Source organism: Propithecus coquereli, unplaced genomic scaffold (genome assembly GCF_000956105.1).
Source record: "Propithecus coquereli isolate 6110/MARCELLA unplaced genomic scaffold, Pcoq_1.0 Scaffold162, whole genome shotgun sequence".
Classification (NCBI taxonomy): domain Eukaryota; kingdom Metazoa; phylum Chordata; class Mammalia; order Primates; family Indriidae; genus Propithecus; species Propithecus coquereli.
Genome location: NW_012140747.1, coordinates 2,272,324 through 2,289,227, shown reverse-complemented (window position 1 = coordinate 2,289,227; position 16,904 = coordinate 2,272,324). Strand labels below are relative to the sequence as shown.

Genomic DNA, 16,904 nt, shown 5'->3' with positions numbered 1-16,904 from the left:
TGACATGTGTTTTTATGTATGCTCTTACTTATGCAAAATTCTTGAGTGGTATTCCTCCATTAAAGAGGCTAGAAATGTTAAATCTTAATAAATGCAATCAAATTAGCCTCTTAAAAGGTTGCTCAATTACACTCACAGTGTATGAATACCTACTTTCCCAAATTCTTTATTGTACTTAACATTATCAATTTTTAAAATTGTTTCTAATCTGATTCTTGAAAAAATGTTTTCATTCATATCCCCTGGGCATGTTTTCATATATTTTTTTTGCCATTTGTGAAACTTCCATAAATGTATTCCTATCCATTGTGTATGTTTCCATTTCTCTTAGAGTTCATTCCAATATGCTCACTGCCCAGTCCCCCCATAGATGCTAGTTGAAATCACTCCTTGAGAATGCCCAGTGCCACGTCTGTCCTTAGTTTAAGGGGATTGCATCATCTAAAGACATACCAGCTTTATTAATTAATTTAAGCTTTTACTGTTTTCATGCCCTAGCATGCACGAATAAAAGACATCTATCAGCTACTAAGGAACAAAAGTCTACACCTTTAATAGTGCTCTGGAAAGTTCAGATACAAAGAGAGATGGTTTAATGGAAAGCATCACACCACAGCATACATAGCCATGAAGTTATTTTCTTCACTTGAATAATTTCATGTGTACACACAGCAATAAGAATCATAGCACACCTCAGCACCTATGAGCAGCCTTAAAGAGACAGAGCCATCTACTGTCATATAAAATTTAAAAAATAATTACATACAACACTCATAGTCTATATAAAAATATCTGGATGTTAAAAAAGCTACAACAAGAACACAAAAAATGACAAGAATTTGGTTTGCATGGTGAGTTTCAGAAACGAGTATTTTTTTCCTTTTCTTTAAACTCCCTAAATGATATTTCAATTTCATCATTTAAAAGTAAATTTTAATTCTGAAATTAGATAGTGATGATGGTTGCACAACTCTGTGAACACACTAAAAAATACTGAATTGTATACTTTAAAAAGGTTAATTTCATGGTATGTGCATTATGTTTCAATAAAGCTGTTTTTTTAAGTGAATTTTAAAATTTAAAATACTATACTGTGTATGTAGGAGGTATATGAGAACTCTTTATACTTTCTGCTTAATTTTGCTATAAACCTAAAACTGCTCTAAAAAATAAAGTCTATTTTTAAAAAAATATCACAGTGCATTCTTTGTTAATTTCCCATTAGTTCTGTGTTAAAAATTCTGGAAGGTAGTAGAATATATAAAAGTTACAGTATGACAAGCCTCTTTTCCAACTCCTTGTTCTTGGCAACAATATCTGATGAGCATACAGTTGAAAGAGGTTTCTTAAAGCATCAGTGAATGGTTGTCAACATATTCAAAAACTTGTGACTTTTATCCTGTGGCAACTTATAGACCGCTGTGTAGAGTGATCTATGCTCCCATTACGCTTATTTGCATTAACAGTGTCAACACTGGGAGAGAGCATTGTTAGAGATAGGCATTCCTTCTCTTTATAATCTGGCTTACTGTCTGGGTTCCTAGCTGATGAGTAATGAAGAGTTCATTGTGTTGAACTATTTCGTATTAAAAAAATGAAGTCTAGTTTAATTAAAAAGCCACAGAGAATAAATTAATTCCATTTATCAACAGTGTAACGTAAGAGACGAGGGCTCTCGGGACTGGCTATTTGAATGCTAAGCCACAAAGACAGGGAGAACTTCCAACAAATATTGCATCTAGGATACTAAAAGAGAAGCCAGAGTAGTCACCATGATCAAAGTGAAACTGTTTTACCATAAGAATTTGGTAAAAACAGACCGAATGTTTTAAAGTTTCTACTCTTTGAAAGGAAATACGAAAATAAAATCCACTTTTATTCCCAAATAATAAATGGGAACACAAGAGTATTTCCTTTTCATGGCAGTACATTGAGAGACACTACCCTCAACCTGGGATCCTAAAAGTCAGAAGTTTAAATTAACTTTTGGTGCTGTGAAATCTTTCCTTGGAAGGTCAGGGAAGAGAAAACTTCTTTGTGGAAGAAAACTGGAGAAGTTCTTAGGGAATGAGGCATAAATCACACTGATATTGGTTAGATTTTAAACTAAGGACGTAAAGAAGTGTTAGGGTCTCTCTAACCAAGCCCGTTCCACACACCTAAATTAATTTACTGCTAAAAGCATGAAAAAGATGCTATTGCAATGAAAATATCTGCATAACCAAAGATTTGCAAGTTGGAGCTAGTGGCCTGCTTTACATAGTATTTGCCACAAAATTTCGGCACTTTTACTTTCAGTTTGCTATCTTGAGAGTACTTTTGTGGGCTACATCTCATTGGAGTGGCTGTTTTTCCTGATCATCTTTCCACGACAGTGCAACTCAGGAGGAGCACCTGTTACTGGACATGACCTTCTTTAGGAGTGGTCTTGCCTACGACGCACCAAGCTGCGGGGCTAACTTCACCCAAACGCCACTCCATTCCTCTGGAGGCGGTGAAAAGGAGCCCACTAAACCACAAATTAAAACCCGGAAGCTAATGAAATATAAGGAAGTGAACGATGAATGAAAGACATAGGATATTTTCTACTGAACACTAGGCAATCTATGGCTGCTCAGGTTTTATTAAATCTGACTCACCAATCACCAAAACAAAAACTCGTACCCTAAAGTTAATATTTTGGTCTCATTTTAACATATGTTTTTTCTTATGCCATTTATTTTCCCCTTAAACTTTAAAGGCACAAAGGGACCCTTAAAGTTTACGGAAGGGACAAATTTTCTGTTTCCATCCTACAGACACTAAAGGGACACGGCCACAACTCTAAGAAAAATGATACTTGTGAAGTAACATAGAGCATAGTACCCGGCACATGGTAGGTAAGAAAAAACTCTCATAGAGAGTAAGAGCTCTTCTTTGGAAGGTTTTGTGCTTCTACTTCACAGGTACTAAGCAGTTTAGTGCATACTCCGAGATTGATTTTTTTCCTATGTTTTCTCCTATTTCTATACTGAACACTAAGCTCCACCCCACCCAAGGAACAGATAGGTAGAAATATCTTGCTGATGTAAGAGTGAAAATAAGACCATTTTGGGTCTGCTTCTTCCCCAATTAAATGCTAGAGTCAACTTCTAACGTCAAAGACTTCTGATAACACAAATTCCCTCAGGAGAAAGTGTCCCCTCCTCTCTTCTTTTTGAGGTTCATGGTCAAAAACTTTCATGGGTCCATGGGCTGCATGATTTCTCATGTTTCACAGAAATGATAGCTTAAGATGTACGGCAGGTATATTGCCATTCTCTCTCTCTCTCTCTCTCTCTCCCTTCCCCCCATATATGTTTTTGATTTCCAGAAATGAAATCTGGTTTACTTCAGATTTAAATAAGAGATATTTCAAAGATCAACTTCTTTATGCCCCCAAATAACAACAAATAATTGTAGAACTGTGCAGATAAGTCACATAGCAAAGTAAATCTGTGACTTCTAATGAGGAAAGGTAAGAAATAATGTAGTCAAAGAAGTCATATAACCAAGAAAAATAAAATAGATTTCCTAAAAAAAGAAAAAATCACTCTACACAACAAGGAAATAGGGAGGTCTAGTAGACTTTGTAACCTCCCTAGAAATGTGGTAAAAGCGTCACTGTCTGAGTCATAGAAAATTTTACGGAGGCCAGGCTTTGACAAACACACCATAAAGTCAAGTCGTATACTGGCCAGGATGTGTGTTGGGGAGGTGGCGGTCAGAGGGAGAGCAGGAAGGAAAGTTTAGTGTTAGTATAATGCAAAATGTCTTCCCTAACTTTCCTTTATCCAAATTTTGACGTCTACTTTCAGAAAGAGAAAAGTGTGTAACATCTAAATAAGCGATTTTCAACATACTATTGTTTTTAAAGAGACAGAGACTCTGCTCTAGAAAAAATAAAACAAGGCAAAAATATAACACACGCAGGAAGTTAACCGGCAAGAATGAACTAGCATATACATTTCCTTTTTAATCTCTGCCAAGAAAGGTGAAGTAAATCTAATCATTGCCAGTTTTCCTTTAAGTCACTGGAAGGCATTTTGCAGGGAAAAAAATGAGATTGGAATTTAATATCAAAATGTTCTGATCACTACTAATAAAAATAGATGTGTTTTAGGGCTTATTCAATGCAATGTATCATGGCAATTCTTATTTACCTGATATTATTAAAGAATGAGGTTAACTAAATGGTATCCCTATCAATTTCAAAATTTTTTAAAATTAAAGCATCTTAGACGGAAATTTTTCTACAATTGAGATTATACATCGAATAGTACATTTGATGTGTCGGGGGCATTACTGTTAACCTTAGATACAATAAAATGATGTCTTGAGAAGAAACTGAAATATATAAGACGGTCTGTCCCTCTCAATGGCTCTTCTGCCTTAAAACAGTTTGGTGCTTATTTTGAAGTAAGTTTTCTGCCTCCCTCTTTCAAATTTCAACTGTCACTTCTTATCAGCTTAGTGAGTCTGAGTCTCATAATTGCTTCTCCTTCCTAATTTATTGCTTCTTATGTTTATGAAATGAGAAATTAGATAATGAAGCATGAAAGAAGTGTATGTAAAGAGAGAGTCACTTGGGGCTGAGTGAGACTAGGAGCTCGCCCTGGAGTTTAGTGCAGAGGAGGAATGGCATCTGTTTTAGCTGGCTTGGCTTGGCTTTGCTTATACCTGGGTGCATCACTGTGTCCTAGACAGATGTGGTTATTATACAAGTTAATCTACGGGTAAATTCAGGTATTTCTGTACACTAAAAATAACAGAGAAAAGATGGCTTCTGTCTCTTTAATTTGCAACTCAGAGTAGCCACTATGTACCATACCTGAAGCATCAGCACTCACAGCCTCATTATGGACATTCTTTGTAAGTTTAATTTCCTCCATGGCCATGGCTTTGTTAAATGTCACTGAAATAAAAAGTACAGCATGCAAATCTGTGAGCACAAGGCTTATGAAATTGGTGGGGGCTAGGGGGACGTGCCTCACACTTGTATTATCAGCTCTGTCCTACGTTCTCCACTTCAGTGAAAAAAGCACATTACCTTTCATCGAGTTGCTGCATGTAATATATAATAAAATGGAAGAGATGGAGGAGACAAAGTGATACCTGTAATAAAACACTGAAATTATTATTGCTTTTTGCAGTCTATAAAAACCACACATTCACTGAATTACAGTCTCCATCAAATTGCTGACCCTTGTTCTGAGGGAGAAATTTAGTATATTCCTCATACCTGAAAAGAAAAGGTAGGGTTAGTTCAGGGACGCTTTGCTTTTTAGTATTAACAGAGTCAATGTTTATGCTGAACGAAACTATTTAATCCCCAAACTGTGCATGAAAAAAACATATCTTGTCAAATTTACAACCCTCTCACATTTCTTCTATTCTATTTCAAAATGATCTCTAATATCCAAAGATTTGTATTCTGTTATTACAGTATAATTTCTCATAATAGTCTTAGGATAAGAGAATAGGTTTGTAAAATGGGGTAATAATGTTTTTTATTGTTCCTGCATTATTTTTCCACTAACTCAAAATTCTTCATAGATATTTACTCTCACAGAGGTTGTTTATTAGGAAAAAAATATCCTGGATTGGCAAACTAAAAAATATTTATAAGTTTAAATGTTCAAAAATAAGATTGAACTTAATAAGGTCAATCTTTATCCTCCTGTATTGTCAGTTCTAACACATTTCCACTGTAAGTTCTGTTTCCTTAGAAAAATTAAATTCCATGCACTTCTCTAGCTTATGCTCATAGGTTCCTTTGACACTCATCATCCTACCTAATATGAGTAGTCACCTAAATTGTCTTAATACCTTAACGTCATTTTTTAACCTTTCTTACGGTTTTTCTAGGACTAACCACATTTTTGAAGCATTCATTTCTCTCAGCGTTTCCATAACCTTTATAAACTTTTGATCTTTCTAGTTTGTACAGCTCTTCTTATCAGCTGTTTCTTACAACATTTTGCCATGAGGCATTTGCGCATCTTTTCCCTACATATCTGTTGTCATGTATTGACTGCCCTCCTCTTTAAGTCTTGAAACTCCCATATTCTGGAACAGTGCTTGTATTAAGCAAGTTATATGTCCTTCCTACTTGTACGTCGCAGTATGAAGTATTTTCTTCAACTCAAAATATCTTTTTCTTGACCTGTTCCATTCCAAGGTCTTATTCTTTGAAAGGACTCACATCACCCACGAAAAATCTCAAGTAGAAAAAAATCAAACTGAATACTTTTTTTTTTACGCTTTATATCAACAACAAAGAAAAGTCTCTTCCTTTAAAAAGTCCTGTATTCATTACTTCCAACCCTTTCTTAATATTAGCAAACTTAGGCTGGGTGCGGTGGCTCACACCTATAATCCTAACACTCTAGGAGGCTGAGGCAGGAGGATCCCTTGAGGTCAGGAGTTGGAGACCAGCTTGAGCAAGAATGACAACCTGTCTCTATTAAAAATAGAAAAAATTAGCCAGGCATGGTGGCACGTGCCACCTACTACTCAGTCCCAGCTACTCAGGAGGCTGAGGCAGGGAGGATCACTTAAGCCTAGGAGTTTGAGGTTGCAGTGAGCTATGATGACACCACTGCACCCTAGCTGGGGCGACAGAGCAAGACTCTGCCTCAAAAAAAAAAAAAAAAGTATCAAACTTACTGCTATGACAACTAACACAGTCTCAGCATAAATGTCATCTCTCCATTTGGACTTGGCCAAATCAGCTCAAGAGGTTCAAACTACTGGATGGGTCAATCCACTTATAGAGAACTTTCTCTATTTCTCACATGTCTCAGTCCATTCGGGCTGCTATAACAAAATATCATAAACTGCGTGGCTTATAAACAACAGAAAATTTATTTCTCATAGTTTTGGGGGCTGGTAAGTCCAATATCAAGGCTTCAGCAGATTTAGGGTCTGGTGAAGGTCTGCTTTCTGGTTCACTGACGGCACCTTCTAGCCATGTCCTTGCAAGGTAGAAGGGGTAAGCTAGCTCCCTGGGACCTGTTTCATAAGGGCACTAATCCCACCCATGAGGGTTCTGCCCTCATGACTTAATCACCTCCCAAAGGCTGCACCTCCTAATACTATCACCGTGGGGGCTAGGATTTTAACGTGAATTTTGGGGGGACACAAACATTCAGACGAAAGCACTATGGTTTTTACTTTTCATTTTGCCTACCTCTGAAACGTAAGCTATAATATTAATGGTTCCTTATCCAATCTTGATTCCTTTTTATGTATTGCTTAGCTAATTTGTTACCTTAATTACTCTTGTATTACTAATCTTAAATCCCATCATCACTGAAGAATTGGTTATTTTAAAGCTTCACTACTTTCTTCTTTGTTACCACTGTCATTATTGCTATGAATGGCCACATGCTGCTTTTGAAGACAATTTCCTGGGCCTGACTTACCAATGCCCTCTGTTGGATTGCTGTGAAATCAGTCACGTTTTCTTTTACTGAATCTATTGCCACTGTATACTGCAAAGCATTTCCTGTGACTATATCCTTTATAATCTACCCATCTAATCACAGAATATTTGTAAAGAGATGGGAAAATATATCAATGCAGTTGACGGTTTATGAGAATGTGTTTCTAATTATTTGATACCTACCTATACTTAGTTTTACAGTGCTCATATTGTTATATTTGTCCATTTAATCTAAGTCATCAACTACTCACTGAGTGTCTATGATGCCCACAGTATCAAACTATTGCACTATGCAAACAGAGGATAGAAAAAGCAGCATAGGTCATAGTCTGTCCTCAGCAATTTATAGCCTCAACAGAGGCAGAATAAAGAATGCTCCAGTACTGGAATATAAAAAAAATAGGAACTCTTTATCCTGATCTCCTGAATAAAACATAGTAGCCTATGAGCCTTCTTTGATGTAGTATATGCCAATTTGACTATTTGCAAGTGAGTCCCCGAGATTACGTATATGCACTGGGCGTACAACAAGTAACAATTTGCAATTTTGTTGAAGAATGATTCTCATAACTTAATATAAACATCTGAATCTCAATATACTTTTGTTATTCTCTACTCACACTGCATATGTTTTTTGGGAGAGAAAATTATATGCTGTAGTGAAATGAACAATTTGGGAATGAAGAAAATCTCTAGACATGTCCTTTGAAAATCTCAACAGTCTACTTCATATCATACTTTGAATTTTTCTTTTCTCATACGCCCTTTTCTTTTTTTTTTTGCCAGTTTCTCTTAAATCGTCTCCTTCAAATGAATCAGTGCTGTGATATGCAGGAACTAACTACAATCGTTTTACTTGGTGCTCAACAAACACTATGGCAATATGCCAAAATAATAAGGCTGGGGACTCAAAGACGAATCAGACACTGTCCCTGCCCTGGAAGAAGTCACAGTCTGTGCTATCGTGTTGTCTGTGTGGGGTGAGGGAGGCTAACGTTAATTAATCTTATGCCACTCCTCTTTAATGTCGGGTATCATTAATCTGTATGAAATTTCAAAGATCTTTCTTTCATGCCTGTATTTTGTAGGAAAAGGTTCATTTTTTTTTTTTTTTATTTCAGCATATTATGGGGGTACAGATGTTTAGGTTACGTATGTTGCCCTTGCCCCCCCCCAAGTCCGAGTTTCAAATATGTCCATCCTTTGGGTGGTGCGCATTGCACTCTTTGTGTATGCATATACCCGTCCCCTCCTCCCTCCTCCTTGGTTCACTTTTTTGACATAAGGAAAAGGTCTTCTCATTCTACTTATTGAAATCAAGTATCTTCCTCAGATTACCTGATTTCCTCCGTACAAGATAATGTTTGTTTTTTTCTTTCCCAAAGCCTTTTAAAACAAAATTGTCATGATATGCGTTAGACTTTAATCATTTATCGATCTCTTGTTCTGCATTCTTGTCATCTCTGAACTCGTTTCTCTACTTTTCTTCATTATCAATCTCTTCCCAAAAGTCTTCACATTATTAAGCTCCTCGTATATTATATTCCTATTTAACATTTGTCCCAAGCCCTGCTTAGTGACCACAGGATTGGAGTGATGTTGCTAAAATCTACCGGGAAATGGTCACGACATGGTTATAATCTGAAACACCCAGCACGGTGCACCTTCTTGAACTTAGCACAAAATGCTAAGTTCTGCTCTTATTTTAACACATAGTAGGTTCACATTTATATGCAGTGTAAAAGGTCTTGAAAAACTTTCACAGAAAAAAAATCCTACTTGGCAATTCTAGCACACAATTTGTCTGATGTACGGTGAAAATAAGGGCTATACACCTGGGACTGAGAGAAGGGAATTTAAGATTCGTGTACAACAAGGCCTTTAGTGGTCTTTAGCATTATCTCCGCCGAGGTTACTACACAAAGAGTTCATGGTTTATCTGTGGTGTGTATCCCATGCTAATTTGTTTTGTTCCACAACTCAGAATTCACTGTCCCTTAGAAATAGCGCCTCAAGTGGTGGTTTTCCGTGGAAGGCACTCAGTGAACATCTGTTGAAACGGTGACAGGATCATGGAAGTGAAACCTTGGCTCCACTTGAGACAATTTAGAAAAAAAAAAAAAAATTATTTATTTTAATATGGAAAAAGAAGATTAAAATAGACATTTTAAGGTTGAGGAATTCAATATTTTCTTGGTTTTTGGTTTTTTTTTTTTTTTGGCTTTAGCCTCTCGAAGAACTAAGGCTATCACGTTCTGGAAGAGATGCCTACACGGCTGAGATGCCTGGCTACTGGCAAACCAAGCAGTTATTTTCTAAAGTTACATTAAAGACAGGAAGGGCAGGATTTAGAGGATCAAAGGGTCCCTCCAAGAAACGTGCTCACATAAGTGTGACCTCTGGAGATTGTGTGCCCCCCTGTTTGTCTGCAAACACCTTCTCATCTTTCAAGACAGCTCCGATGACACCTCTGGGAGGCCCTCTGGCTGCCTTTGGCAGTTGTTTACTCTGCCCTTTGGGCTCCCCAGCACTCTGTGCAAAACTCTCTCAAATATCACTAATCACATTTTATCCGGTTATCTGTTTACATATCTGAATTCAACTCCATGAAGTTTAATGCCTGCTGCAATGCCCTAAGAGTCTGCTAGGCAATGCTAGAGTCAAAGGCTCAAAGGCAAGAAGGACTCTGGCCTTCAGAAGCTACCTCCTACCACGGGAGACAGACAAGACATGACTGGCCGGGCGCGGTGGCTCACGCCTGTAATCCTAGCACTCTGGGAGGCTGAGGCGGGAGGATTGTTTGAGCTCAGGAGTCTGAGATGAGCCTGGGCAACATAGAGAGACTCTGTCTCAAAAAAAAAAAAAAAAAAGACACGACCACTTTCAGTTCTCTCTTATTATTATTCTCTATTTCAGTTCTCTCTTCTACAGCAGGATGACAGGACTCAGCAGCGAGATGACAGCAAGGAGGTAGTCGGCAGGGCCTTATTTCATATCCTTAGCCCTCAGCACAGTGTCTGACGCATAACAAGCTCCATACACGTTAAAGGAGGGAGGGAGAGAGGAAGCGAAAAAGGGTGGAAGGGAGGGAGGAGGAAAGAAATCCACAAAAGCGCCCCTCCCATCCCCTCTCTCTGCTGTTTGATGTCACACTCATTAGTTACTCTAAAGGTGGTCTTTTCAGATAGTTGATTCATCCTCCCTCGCACATAGTACAGTACACAGCAATCACCACCATTTGATGGCGACAAGTCTTCGTCTGTCCTGTATTTAACTGTGGGCCCACGGCACATGTTCCTAACATTACCCTCCCCGGAAGGCCACGGAACAGAGACTTGCAGGGTTGCATTGGCTGAACCACTAGCACTACACCAACCTAATTCTTCGCTCCTGCATTATGAGACCAGGAGGCTCTTTTGCTACCACAAAAGGATTTAACTAGCATTTTGGTGCCCTCGGAACCTTGTTTGCCATCCAGTTTCCCATTTCTCTGCCAGCCTCGTCTTTGCAACCATCTTGGGTTACGTCTGGCAGACGGAGAGAGGAATCTCATTTCAAGCCTGTGCTGTCTGCATCCCAGAGCCCTCCCCGAGAAGCCTCCATTTCACCGAGGAGAGGAGGGAGGAGGGACGGGTGTGATCAGCCTCCCCAAGAGATGACAGTGTAAAGTATTCCTCAAATTTTCATCTTCAATGGCTGGTATCATTTAATTCCCCTTGGGAGAGACTATGCTTTGTGGTTTAGGCTAGCAATATAATCTCTAGCTATCCCGGTGCCAAAATATCAATTACAGGTTCATCTGGATGATGGGATAAACTGGAGTTCAGACCACGAGAACAATGACATAAGTCAGGGGTGGGGAGAGGGTGTCCAAGGGGATCGAGCCCCGTGACAGAAGGAGTTAAGTCGAGTTCTCCATAACCTGGTGGATTAAGTAACTTAACTCTCAACTGCTGTTTGTCTCAGGAAGAGAAGCCCACCAGCAACTACAGAGAAGCAGGTGTCCCTGAAGGGGTTTTCTTCTTGGAGGTCCTAATTAGAAAGATGTTAACACCCCCATAGGACCCTGGCTCTCCCAGCATAATGAAAAGAGAAGATTTTTAAAAAAATGATTTGTAATGAAAAATAAGTGTTTTACCAGACACAAAAGGTCACATAGTATATGATTCCATTTACACAAAATATCTAGAATAGGTAAAGCCACAGAGACAGAAAGCAAATTGGTGGTTGCCAAGGGCTGAGGGGAGGGAGAAATGGGGGGTAACCCCTTAATGGGTACAGAGTTTTATGTGGGGCTGATGAAAATATTTTGGAATGAGACACAGGTGAGGATTGCACAACATTGCGAATGCACTAAATGCCACTGAGTTGTCCGCTTTAAAATGGTTAATTTTATGCTGTGTGAATTTCACCTGATATTTTAAAAATGTGTTATAATTAAAGGGCTCATTATTTCTCATTGTTCAATAATCTACCACTACCGGTAAACAAGGAGGATTTTGTTCCCATTCCATAGTGATAAGAGGGCTTAAATAGGTCTTTAAGTTCTAGTATTTGTCAACTTTTGGGCTTTCTTGTGAAAAGCCTAGTATTTCCCTGAATGTCTGCCGCAGAGAAGTAATTCGAGCCAACGGCCCTGATGTGCCTGGCCCACGTGGTCTAACTTCACAATCAACAGCTGCAGGAGTAGCAGGAGCAGCAGCTGTTTATCTGCAGTTACAAGGTGCCGCTACGGAATCCAAAGTCAACTGAGTAGACCTGTGCTTACCAGACTCTAAAACCCCGACCAGACCTGCATGACTGAGCTGTGTCCCGGGGAGCGGCATTGGGTGGTGGTGACATCAGATGAAGACTACAGGTCATTTTAATTCAGTAGAAGAATGTGAAGACCCTGCCATTTCCACATGCTTTCAGGATCAAAGAAAATAAATTTTAACAGAGAGAGCAGGAGGATCTTTAGAAAAGAGGCAGATCTTTTATTTTTTTCTTTTTTATACTAAGAAGAACATACGCTTCAACACACAGATGCAAACCAATCTGCTGTAAAGTGCAAAGAGAAGCCCAAAAGCTTAGGGGGGATAAAAACACATTTAGAGCAAAGGTCAAAGAGAAGGGACCCCGAAAGGAAACCACAAGACGATGTAACAAACAGCGTGGCTGAACGCACGGTCAGGAAAAGCAGGTGGTGGCTGCCCCGTCTCACCCAACACCTTCCCTTTTCACCCCCACACGGTGCGGGGACCAACAGGCCTCTCTCGAGCCCTCCCCAACCCATCTTCTGACCCACTCACTGTGTCTCACGCTCTACATGTTGATGTATCTCTAAACTCTGGGCTTTGACCTTAGGACATTGTTTTCCTGCCACGCCTTTGTCTCACCTCTCGACTTAAGGCTTAGCTGTGAGCGCTTGCTAAATCCAGGATTTAGACATTCCCCTGGCACGACTGCCTTTGGTTGCTTCACCCACCTTTGGCCTAGCCCAGGGGCGTCACTCTTCACCTGGGCCCTCTTAGGGCACGGAAAAGCGTTCAGCTCTGTTTCGGTGTATCCTTCCATTTTTCAAGTGTATCCCTCAAGCCTACACCTAAAATAAGGTTCTAGTGTTGGTTTAGACTCACGAATGGCTAGACAGCTTCATATTTAGAGGAAATCTTTAAATATAATAAAAAAGCAAATCATATTAAATGTTTTCAAAATGCCCTAATTTTATTGCAATAAGCCAACTGATTCACACAGCCATATATATAAATGTATGTTTTTTTCTATGTTGTGTGAGAAAAAAATCACATGGCTCTGTCACAAAACGTTCTACACACCACAGAAATTACAGTATTATTTTCCTGGAAAAATTCCTAAAAGAGGGAAAAAGCATCTGTTTCCTATGTGTGTCATGCTAGGGGATGACATGCAAAAGGGGGAGGGGCTTACGGAGGGAGCCTCTACTTGCCCTGCAACAGCAAAGCCCAGACAGAGCATGGGTGTGGGGCTGTCTAGGGGCTGAGCAACATGGGCAAGGATTGCGATGCTGTATCGTGTGCAAGTCCCGCTCTGGGCGAGGCCAGTTCCCTGGCAGCTCCATCCTGGTAGCATGGCCACAGTAGTATATGCGTGGCCTGGTGAAACGTGGACTTTCTAAGCCTCTTTATTCACTTGTAAGATGGGAATAACAATATCTATGGTTGGGCAGGCACCGTGGCTCACGCATGTAATCCCAGCGCTTTGGGAGGCCAAGGCAGGAGAATCGCTTGAACCCAGGAGTTTGAGGCTGCAATGAACTGTGATTGCACCACTGTACCCCAGCCTGGGCAACAGAGTGAGACTCCATATCTCTAAAAAAAAATAAAAAATTAAATAAAATAATAATATCTATTTTGTTTATTATTTACAGTGGCTATGACAGGTTGAATTGTGTCCCCCAAAAAGGTAAGTTGAAGTTTTGACTCCTCGTACTGCAGAATGTGACATTATTTGGAAATAGGGTCATTGCAGGTGTAATTAGTTAAGATGAGGTCACACTGGAGTAGGCTGGGCCCTAAGTCCGATATGTTTGTATCCTTACAAGGAGAAGATGGCCAGGTTTAGACACAGCCACACAGCGAGAACGCCATGTGATGACAGAGGCAGGGACTAAGTGAAGAAGCTGCGAGCTGAGGAACACCAAAGATTGTGACAACCGCTGGAAGCTAAGAAGAGGCAAAGAAGGATTTCCTCCTACATGTCTCAGAGGGAGCACGGCCTAACTTGATTTTGGACTTCTAGCCTACAGAACCATGCAACAACAAATTTCTATTGTTGTAAGCTACCCACTTTGTCATGCTTTGCTATGGCAGCTCTAGCAAACTGCTATGGTAGTGGAGGTCTAACGTATTAATATTTATTTTGTGTGTCGGGTGGGGGATATATTTTAACTACAGAGGGAACACACTTAGAATAAACCAGGTAGACAAGAAGAAAACAAGGAAACTTTTCTTATGCATCTAAGCGAAGGAAATGTCACTATTTCCTCTGGATCTGACACTGCCTCTCCAAACTCACCTGTCACTACTTTTCCACTCACTCTGCTCCCGCACACTGGCCTCCTGCTGGTCCCCGAACACCCCAGCTCTGTCCCCTCCCCAGGGCCTTTGCATCAGCCGCCTCCTCTACCTGGAACATGCCCAGGGCGAACTCCTGACTTCCTGTCTTTCCTCAGGGAGGCCCACTCTGGCCACTCTATTTAACACTGCAGTTTGGACACCCAGCCCACCCAGCACTGCCAACCCCCTTACTCTGCTCTACTTTTTCTTTCTTCCTTGCTCCCATTGGCTTCTACTACACTAGTAAGATGTGTTTATGATGTGTACTTTTTCTTATGTCTCCCTGCATGCTAGAACAGTGAGCTGCACAAGGGCAGGGTGCTGCCCCTGCTTTGCGCACTGAAGGGAACAAGCACCTAACACAGTACCTGGTTCACTGGTGCTTCTCAAAGAACCTTCCGAAAACCTATTATTCATTTTTAAATAACCACCTTATTATTACAGAAGCTGTGCATGTACATTGTAAAAAAATTAGAAAAAAAATCAAAACCTTAAAATTCCCAAAATCTAATAAGATTTCCCAAATTATAACAAACCAGAGTGGTTTTTATTTTCTTTTAAGGGATTCTCTAAGGGGGCCCATCACCTGAGAGAAATGTCATGGTAGGGGTAACACCCACCTTACAAGGCTTGGTGTATGGATTTAATGAAATAATGTATCCAAATATTTAACACAATGCTTACCATAACAACAAATACAACTAATGGGTAGTTTTTATTAACAGGTAGTTGTCATAATAGGTAGTTGTTCTTAATAACTAACAAGTAGTTATTTTCTTTCCTTTGTTCTTATCTTTAGCTTCCATCTTTCCCCTCAATGTGCAAAAAATAAGTGGCATCTATCTGCAGCCAAAAAATGGTATTTTCTTCTTACAAGAAAATCAGGTGGGGATGCCTCCCACTCCCAGTACTCAGAAGGCAAAGTCCCCACACTCGCAGTACCAAGCTCTATGGTCCAAAAACACCACGAGATGCACGGCCACTAACCACTCCACAGAATTTTATAACAGCAACAAAACAATAAACAATGATAATTGCATTTTTAGGTTACATGTCCCCTCCCATTCTCTCATTTATAAAGCCTTTTCCTATGCAATCTTCTTTTATAGATGAAAGAACTGGGGGTTCAGAGAATTGAAGTGACTTATCCAAGTTGACTCAGCTGGTAAGCAGAAGAGTTGAGAACTAAATCTAGAATTAGATCATCCATTCCAAGGATCATTTAACTTGAGGTTTAGTGAAATACATACTAGACATTTCTAGAGTCCCACTCACAATAAATGAAATATTCTTTAGCACTTTTCCCATAAGTCACCTTCCCTCCCCATCCTCTACACAAATGACTTACCTATCTTAATAGCCAGAAGGCCTTTTGTTGTTGGATAACTCGCCACCAAAATTTTCTGCTTGTAAAAAGGAAAATTCCCCTTCGGTGGTAAGTATGTCAGGAGACAGGGTACGTTGCTGAGAAAGCCTGGGAATCACTGCTCTCGTGAACTGCTGAGAAAAAAACGAAACATCAAGAACGTTATGTCTTCAATCCTCTCCCAGGAAGCCTTTAAAATGAATCTCTTTTCCATTCCTTGGCAGGAGTCAGTGCAAAAGAGTATTTCCAACCCCATGAGACTTCCAATTAGGTTTAGTAATATTAAATTTTGCACTGCTTAGCCAAAATTTATTATAGGGCTTTAAAAGCATTTATTATAAACTATCCCCCTTTTGAGGGGACTGAAAGAATCACATTTCTGACTATTGAGACTTCCATATTCTACATATAGAATTCTCACATTCATTTTTCATGCAGTTTAGCTAAAATTCAAGAAGCTAGAAGACACAAATACAATTTAGCAGACAAGTGAAGGCAGTAATCATTAGGTTATTTCCTAGCGAAGGCACCTTTTTACTCAAATACAAATCACAGAGTTAACTTGGTTAATGAGCTCCCTGTGGGCAGGATGTGTGCAATCCCTTTTAAACCTACCTGAATAAAAACCACAACATAATGACTGTAGATTTTAACTGGAATTGAGGTGGAAAACATCCAAGAAACAAATAAGCCCTTTGCGAAACCCAGTGAAACAATTCAACATTCTGGGGCAATGATATAGGAAGAAATCCCTCCAAATCTCAGGACAGCAATGGGTGTCAGGCCCTTATGAGGGGTTGACTTACATGGGCTTAGAGAAAGATTCTCAGTTCTGGATATGAGGGACTAGCTTATGTCAGACCAACTTCCCATTGAACACTACTAGAAAAACTGGACAAAATTTATTTTTAAAAGCTGTTCAAAGGTATTGGAGGGCTACCAAGGCAGCCAGGACATGAGAGGCCAAGATTTTAGGAAGAAGGGAAATAAAATTGAG

At 39.6% G+C, this 16,904-nt stretch overlaps 1 protein-coding gene across 1 annotated transcript in view; it reads right to left on the bottom strand.

Annotated features, from left to right (window-relative positions):
• The window catches only part of KIAA1211 (KIAA1211 ortholog), a 103,453-nt gene extending 87,418 nt beyond the window's left edge, over positions 1-16,035 (bottom strand). Inside the window, exon 1 of the mRNA XM_012641108.1 lies at positions 15,890-16,035. The gene's annotated coding sequence lies outside the window, so the exon portion shown is untranslated. The remainder of the gene's footprint in view (positions 1-15,889) is intronic.
• Positions 16,036-16,904: the final 869 nt, after the last annotated feature.